This window comes from Miscanthus floridulus, unplaced genomic scaffold (genome assembly GCF_019320115.1).
Source record: "Miscanthus floridulus cultivar M001 unplaced genomic scaffold, ASM1932011v1 os_1116, whole genome shotgun sequence".
Lineage (NCBI taxonomy): Eukaryota > Viridiplantae > Streptophyta > Magnoliopsida > Poales > Poaceae > Miscanthus > Miscanthus floridulus.
This window is the reverse complement of record NW_027097535.1, coordinates 7,857-14,585: the sequence shown is the minus strand read 5'-3', so window position 1 is coordinate 14,585 and position 6,729 is coordinate 7,857. Positions and strand designations below refer to the sequence as shown.

The 6,729-nt window shown below is 44.2% G+C and overlaps 1 pseudogene; it reads left to right on the top strand.

The window, feature by feature from the left end:
* The first annotated feature begins 326 nt into the window (after window positions 1-326).
* LOC136533711 (uncharacterized) lies at window positions 327-5,008 on the top strand (annotated as a pseudogene).
* Window positions 5,009-6,729: the final 1,721 nt, after the last annotated feature.

Sequence of the window (6,729 nt, the reverse complement as noted above, 5' to 3'; positions counted from 1 at the left end):
CGATCCGTATTTGTTTTGATGAGCCGGAGACCGATCCGTATTTTTCAATCAGAGCGCACACACGAATCGCAGGACCGGATCATTGTTTGGGTCTGCCCGTGGACGCGCGGAGGCGTGCGGACTTTGAATTTCTGGTGAGGATGACGGTGTCTGAATAGTATACGAATTTGGCAGTCTTGTCACCGAATAGTATACATTTTTTTATTATCCGGTAGATGATTACTTTAAAGTTTTTTTAGGTGTACTAATAGATTATTTAGGAATAGATACCGCCGGGCAGATCGATTTGTTACAGAGGAAGGTGCGGCACGGCAGATCAAAGGATCATGGCGTCTACCGGCGGCGATCGAGGAGGTAGTGCGGCGGGGGACGACGGAGACCAGCAGCATTACTGCGATCTGTTCGGTTGCTTCTGCTGTTGGCGGAGAAGCTGCTCGCCCCGCATCCCGCACGTCGTGCCCGGCGGGGACGGGCGGTGCGGACCACCGCCGCCCGCTGTGCTCGGTCCTCGTCGGCTGTACCTCCGTAGGCGCGCCGTTCCACAACCTACGCCGGCCAGAGCGACGACCTGCTCGAACCCTTGTTCGGCGTGTCCCCGAGCGACGTGTCATCCTCGATCATCAGCCACGTTGACGATGATGGGCAGACGGAGTTCGACGACGCCATGGCCGCGCTAGGCCCCGCGGACAGCAAGCATCTTTACATCATCTGTGTGCACCGGCCTGTGCTCAGCTCGGATGTCGCCTGGGGCGGACGAGGCACCGAGATAGTGTTTCCTCCCAAAGTATTTCGTATGGACATAGGTGACATGAGCCTGTCTCCTATGCGGCCTCTCCCGTTCACTGATGGGTCATACGGAGCTATTTCAGCGCATGGTGGACTCCGGGTGCCGGCCGTATTGACCAAGGAGGTGGAGGAATGCCCGGGCGAGTGCACAAGGCGCCTCTTCATCTACCGGCTGGTTGACGATGATGGCAGCTAGGCAGAGGTCACAAGTGCCGATTTCCAATACCAATTCTCACTTGAATTCGGATATGGTGGCACTCTCTTTCAGGGCTATGCTATTATCAGCGACAGATTCATCCTACTATCATTCATCAACTCCAGCTTCTTTTGCTTCGACTGCACCACCGGCACCTTGGCCCCTGTCACCACTGAAGAAGAATCAAGCTCAACCATTCATCAGTATATGTCCCTATGTCTGGCAAAGGGGTGCATTTCGAAGGCGCTATCTACTTCATACGGGGCACCAGGCTGTTTGCATACAAGTACTCGCCATTGGAGCGCAGGCCACTTGCACCTCCTCTAGAGATTGACACTATTTGGCCGTACCACGAGGAAGGGTATGGCTTCGTCGTGCACCTCGTTGGGCGTATGTTGTGCGCCGTTTGGATCAATAATATGGACCTCCCGTGCGGGTGTACCACACGGCACGTCCTGATCACCACATTAGGTATCAGAGGCGTCACCACCGTTGTTGACACCGGCTGCTTCATCCCCAGTGATGTTGAGGTCCTGCACTCGACGTGCCGTAGGATATGCATGCTCAGGACTGAAGAAGAACCAGGGCCCGAATGCTACGACATCTTCTGTTTTTTGCAGTAAGTGATATTGTTTCATTTTGCTTATGAGCCAGTTTCTAGTTACTTAGTAACTCTTTGCATGTTTTGTCGGTTTGTTTATCCAATTTTTGACATATCACTCTTGCTTAGTTAAGTTAAAACATAAGTCCATAATTTTTTACAGTTATTTGAGCACTGCAATAATCTCAAGATATTTTGTTTTGTTGTTGTATCTGATATTCTAAACTACAAACATGCTGTCACCAGGGAGTATCCGGATACTACTGCACCCAGGTTTGATCCCTCTCTGCCTTCAGAGCTAGGTTTTTTTAACGATTAGATAAATGCCCGTGCGTTGTGCGAAAAAAAATAATATCATGATAATGGTAGTATGAACGTGTAACAAAAAAAATATTTTCGAACGTGATGTTGGAACATCAGTATTATGATAGCAATTATGTTCTAATTATATCCTCCAACACACCTAACTTTCACATCTTCTTAACAACATCCTAAGGGTACTGACTCGGCAAGCACCAGTAGTTAAGTAGTTAGAACCTCTTTATAAATGATATTCTTCGTGAATATATCCTTTTCTGACTTTTTCTTTCTCTTTTCCTTGTTGACGTCCTTCTTAATAGCCGGCATGACCAAGAGGGTTTGTTAAATCTTTGAATGGTGTCGAACAACCCTATCCTTGATTTTGAATGAATAGGTTCCATACAGGAGATTATCTCTAAAAACACAAAAAGAGAGTCATTAGAATCAAAATTGCGTATGAGTGACCATCTTAAAAAGAACATGATTAAGGCCCGTTTCAGTTGAATTACTCCAAGCAAATTAGGGGAATATCTACTAATGAACAACTACCAAAGCAGTACTGGAACAGCTAAACTTCAAACTTCCCGAGTACTTATCGCACAGCAAATATGAGTTCACAAGTATTGATTTTGAAAATAAAAAGATCAGAAGTATTGGCGTGAGTACCTGAGTAGACAGTTGGCGTGACCCGCTAGTCGCCGTTTCCTGGCCTCGTTTAGATTCGAAAAAATTTCAAACCGGTGAATAGTATCACTTTTGTCTTATTTGGCAAATATTATCCAATCATGGACCAACTAGGCTCAAAAGATTCATCTCGTGATTTCTAACTAAACTATGTAATTAGTTATTTTTTTACCTACATTTAATACTCCATGTAAGCGAATAAAAATTAATGTGATGAAAAGAGAGTAAAAAAACTTAGAATTTGGATGGCATCTAAACAAGGCCCTGCCGTCTGACACCCTGCCGTCTGACGCGCACGACGTGCCTGCTCTGTCCCAGTTATCGGCAGCAATCCGGGGACGCTGACGCGACATGCCTGACAGTTGCACCTATGCTTTGTTCTTTTTGTACCGACGAGTAGAGCTATAGAGCGTGTTCGGACGGTGCTATGCACAGTAGATTTCCGATGGTTCTGGCCCTCATATATACTGGGCGTACACGCGCGGCCAGCTTTTTTCGGTAGGGAGCCGAGGAAGGTTGGGCCTGCAGTTCGATACGGATACGGATATACTACTCGGAATTTGATGGCCAGTTTTTTTGGTAGGGAGCCGAGGAAGGTTGGGCCTGGTTGGGACTGCAGTTCGATACGGATAGGAATTAGACGTAGGTGTGCACGGCACTATTCTCGGAGGCACGTACGGCACGGCAATATACTCGGAGGCATGGAGGCGCGTACGGCACGGCAATATACTCAGAGGCATACACCAATTTTTTTTTTTGGACGAAACGTCTACGTGTTTTTTAGATAGTAATAACAGATATCCACCAAGTCGAAAAGCTCCCGGACATGCTTCCTACCTGCAACCTGTAGGTTAGCTAGTTTTCTTGTTAATAATGCAGTCACTCTTTATGATTTATTCTAAACTAGTATAAGTCTATTGTCATATAACGTAAAAACATCCTTCATGTTGAGGCAGGGACCATCCGGATAGTGGAGCCAGGTTTGATTGCTCAGTGCCTTCAATGTTGGGAGGTTTCAGGGACATTCCCCGGGTGGATAAGTTCCCAGAATTAAAGAACGCCTGATTGCTGCAGGTTTAATTTCGTTTAGTAACTCAGTCACTCTTAATAATGTTTCTTTATTTGTTGTCTTATTATAGGCCTATGTGATCAACCCTTTTACGTTCATCTGTTGCTTTGATCCCTCTACTAGGTGACCAGCTGCTCTAATGCCAGGGCATAGTTCAGCAGCGACTCTTTTTGTTTCATCATAACCCCTAAAAGCACAAAATGCTGCAAATGCTTTGGAAAAGGTGGCCAAGAATTTTTCAGACAGCTGTTCTCTGTCACTAAGATATCTCTGGAAAATTTATGACCATTTTATCTATTTTATTACATATATACTCCGTATTAGACAAGCCCTGGCATAAAAAAAGTAGTCCTTTAATCGTTAATCTATGAAATAACTAAATTAGGAAGTCAGGTCGTACACGCTAGATAGGATGAGATTAAAGAAAACTCAGTTCTTTAATGGGAGGAAGTGAACAGTATAGCTGAAATCAACAAAGGTGTAATGTGTTAGTGCATAAAATTTACCTTTACTAGGGTTATGTTGCGATTTCTCCTCTTTTTAGCATTTAGTTACTGAGTTTAACCATGTTGCACAACATTAAAAAATGTATTTTTGTGATGAAAGTTACATTTTATAACTGTAGGGAGTTCTTGAGCAGAAAACATGGTATATTAAGTCTTGAAGACTGCAACGTGGCCACCAGATCAGATTTCTATTTTATATGCCAGGTTGATCAGCACTCTCTTGTGTATCAAGTCTCTATTTCAGGAGGAAAGTTGGCATGCAATGAAAAGGCTCTATTGTGCTTAGACACGGTTAGACCCGGAGATGTTGGACTAGATGATCCTCCAGCATGGTTTTTTTGTGCATCATGGATCAATGCTTGATGTGATTCCATCCCTTCCGCACTGCAATCACTATGCGGTTGATGTCGAAAGGAAGTGCTACAATATCCACAAAAACAAAGCTCTTCTTTTCTGCAGTTTTCCGAGTTGGTCAATACACTGTGGCTCTGTCATACTTTGCAGGATGTCTATGTTCTTAATCAAAACAATTTTCAGTGGAGGCGGCAGAAGACATCATCAAGGTCTCTTGATTTGTCACACAAGGTTAAGATTTTAAGATTTGTAGACACAGGAGGTTTCTTTCCTTTGATTCAATTTGCAAAGGAGAAATTGATAGTAGCATTGTATTCTATGTGGTCCAGGGATGTCCTATGGCAGCTCCTTTTACATCTCGTCACTACTTTGCTGCTACCACAGTACATGTGAAGCTTAAGAAGACACTACGGGAGACAAAGGAACCTGTCAGCATTGACCGTGTTGGTATCGTTTGTTCATCAATTGATCAAAACGGGAGGATCCTTACTAACTATGCGTTTGCTCTGTAGATGGTTATGATATGTTTTTTTATTATAAGTTACGGAATTCTAACTTCTTGTTCTACCTGACATGGCACAGTTGAACAAAATGATGAATTTTGTGGTGTATCATATTTTGAAATTAATATTAGACTTGAATAGTAGTTCTGGTATAAGGATTTTCTGTGAGCTGATGTGCTTTGCTTCAAGTAATTGCCTCTTGTACTCCTTTTTTTCCAATCGCATCTCAATTTGTATGCTAGGCCTATGAATCGAATCACGTATGTACCTAGTGTTTTTGTTAAACCGAAAACACTGTCAGTTTTATTTCGATCAAACAAGATGCCTGACGAGTGGAGGAGAAGTATATTGGTACCGATCTGCAAGAATAAAGGGGATATTCAAAGTTGTACTAATTACCGGGAAATTAAGTTAATGAGCCATACTATGAAGCTATGGGAGAGAATTATCGATTATCGCTTGAGAGCAATAACGCGGGTCTTTATGAACCAATTTGGTTTCATGCCTGGAAGGTCAACCATGGAAGCCATTTTCTTAATAAGACATGTTATGAAGCGGTATAGGGAGAAGAAGAAGGACCTACACATGGTTTTTATTGACTTGGAGAAGGCTTATGATAAAATACAAAGAAATGTTATGTGGTGGGCTTTGGACAAACATAAAGTCCCAACGAAGTACGCCGGGCTCATTAAGGACATGTACAACAATGTTGTGACTAGTGTTCGAACAAGTGATGGAGACACGGATGATTTCCTGATTAAGATATGACTACATCAAGGGTCAGCTTTTATCATAAGCCTTCTCCAAGTCAATAAAAACCATGTGTAGGTCCTTGTTTGCCTTAATGATGGATGAGGTCACAAGGGACATACAAGGGGACATTCCTTGGTGTATGTTTTTTGCAGACGATGTAGTGCTAGTTGATGAAAGCCGGACAGGAGTGAATCAGAAACTAGAGTTATGGCGGGAGACTTTGGAGTTCAAAGGTTTTAGACTCAGTAGAACTAAAACTGAGTATATGAGATGTGACTTCAGCACTACTACTCAGGAGGAGGAAGATATTAGTTTGGAAGGTCAAGTAGTGCCTAGGAAGGATACCTTTCGATATTTAGGATCAATGCTACATAGAGATGGGGATATTGATGAAGATGTTAGCCATAGAATCAAAGCAAGGTGGATGTGATGAGGACATCGCCAAGATGGAGTCGAGGACGACTCCAATTCGAGAAGGGGAGGATGATGAGGACATCGTCACGCTGGACACATCGACGCCATGGTCTTCCCCAAGTTGCAATTCGTTTCCAACTCAGCTGCCACGTCGTCCTCGGATTCAGCAGACACGTCGTCACTATTTCGGTCATAACTTCCTCATACGACATCGAAACGGGCCGTTCTTGGATGCGTTGGAAAGGGGACGACGACGCCGTCGTTTTGGATCTGGTCCCAGCTCCAGAAGGTCCGTGGATCATTCTGTGTGACCACGGTAAGGTGCTGCGTCACCTATTTGGGCCAACTTGGCCATGTATCGTGTCGGGCCTTAAGCCCAAGTTGTGGGCGCCCAACCCCTGGCCGTCCCCAACCCTAGGTCGAGTCTTAGACTATAAACACAGCCGCCGCCGCTGCTATACAATTGGGTTTTGTTTAGAGTTTAGTTTTCCATCGAGAAACTGAATCGTTCATTGTAACTGTGGTGACAAATCCTTTTACAGTGATCCAGGGTCCCCGTTCTT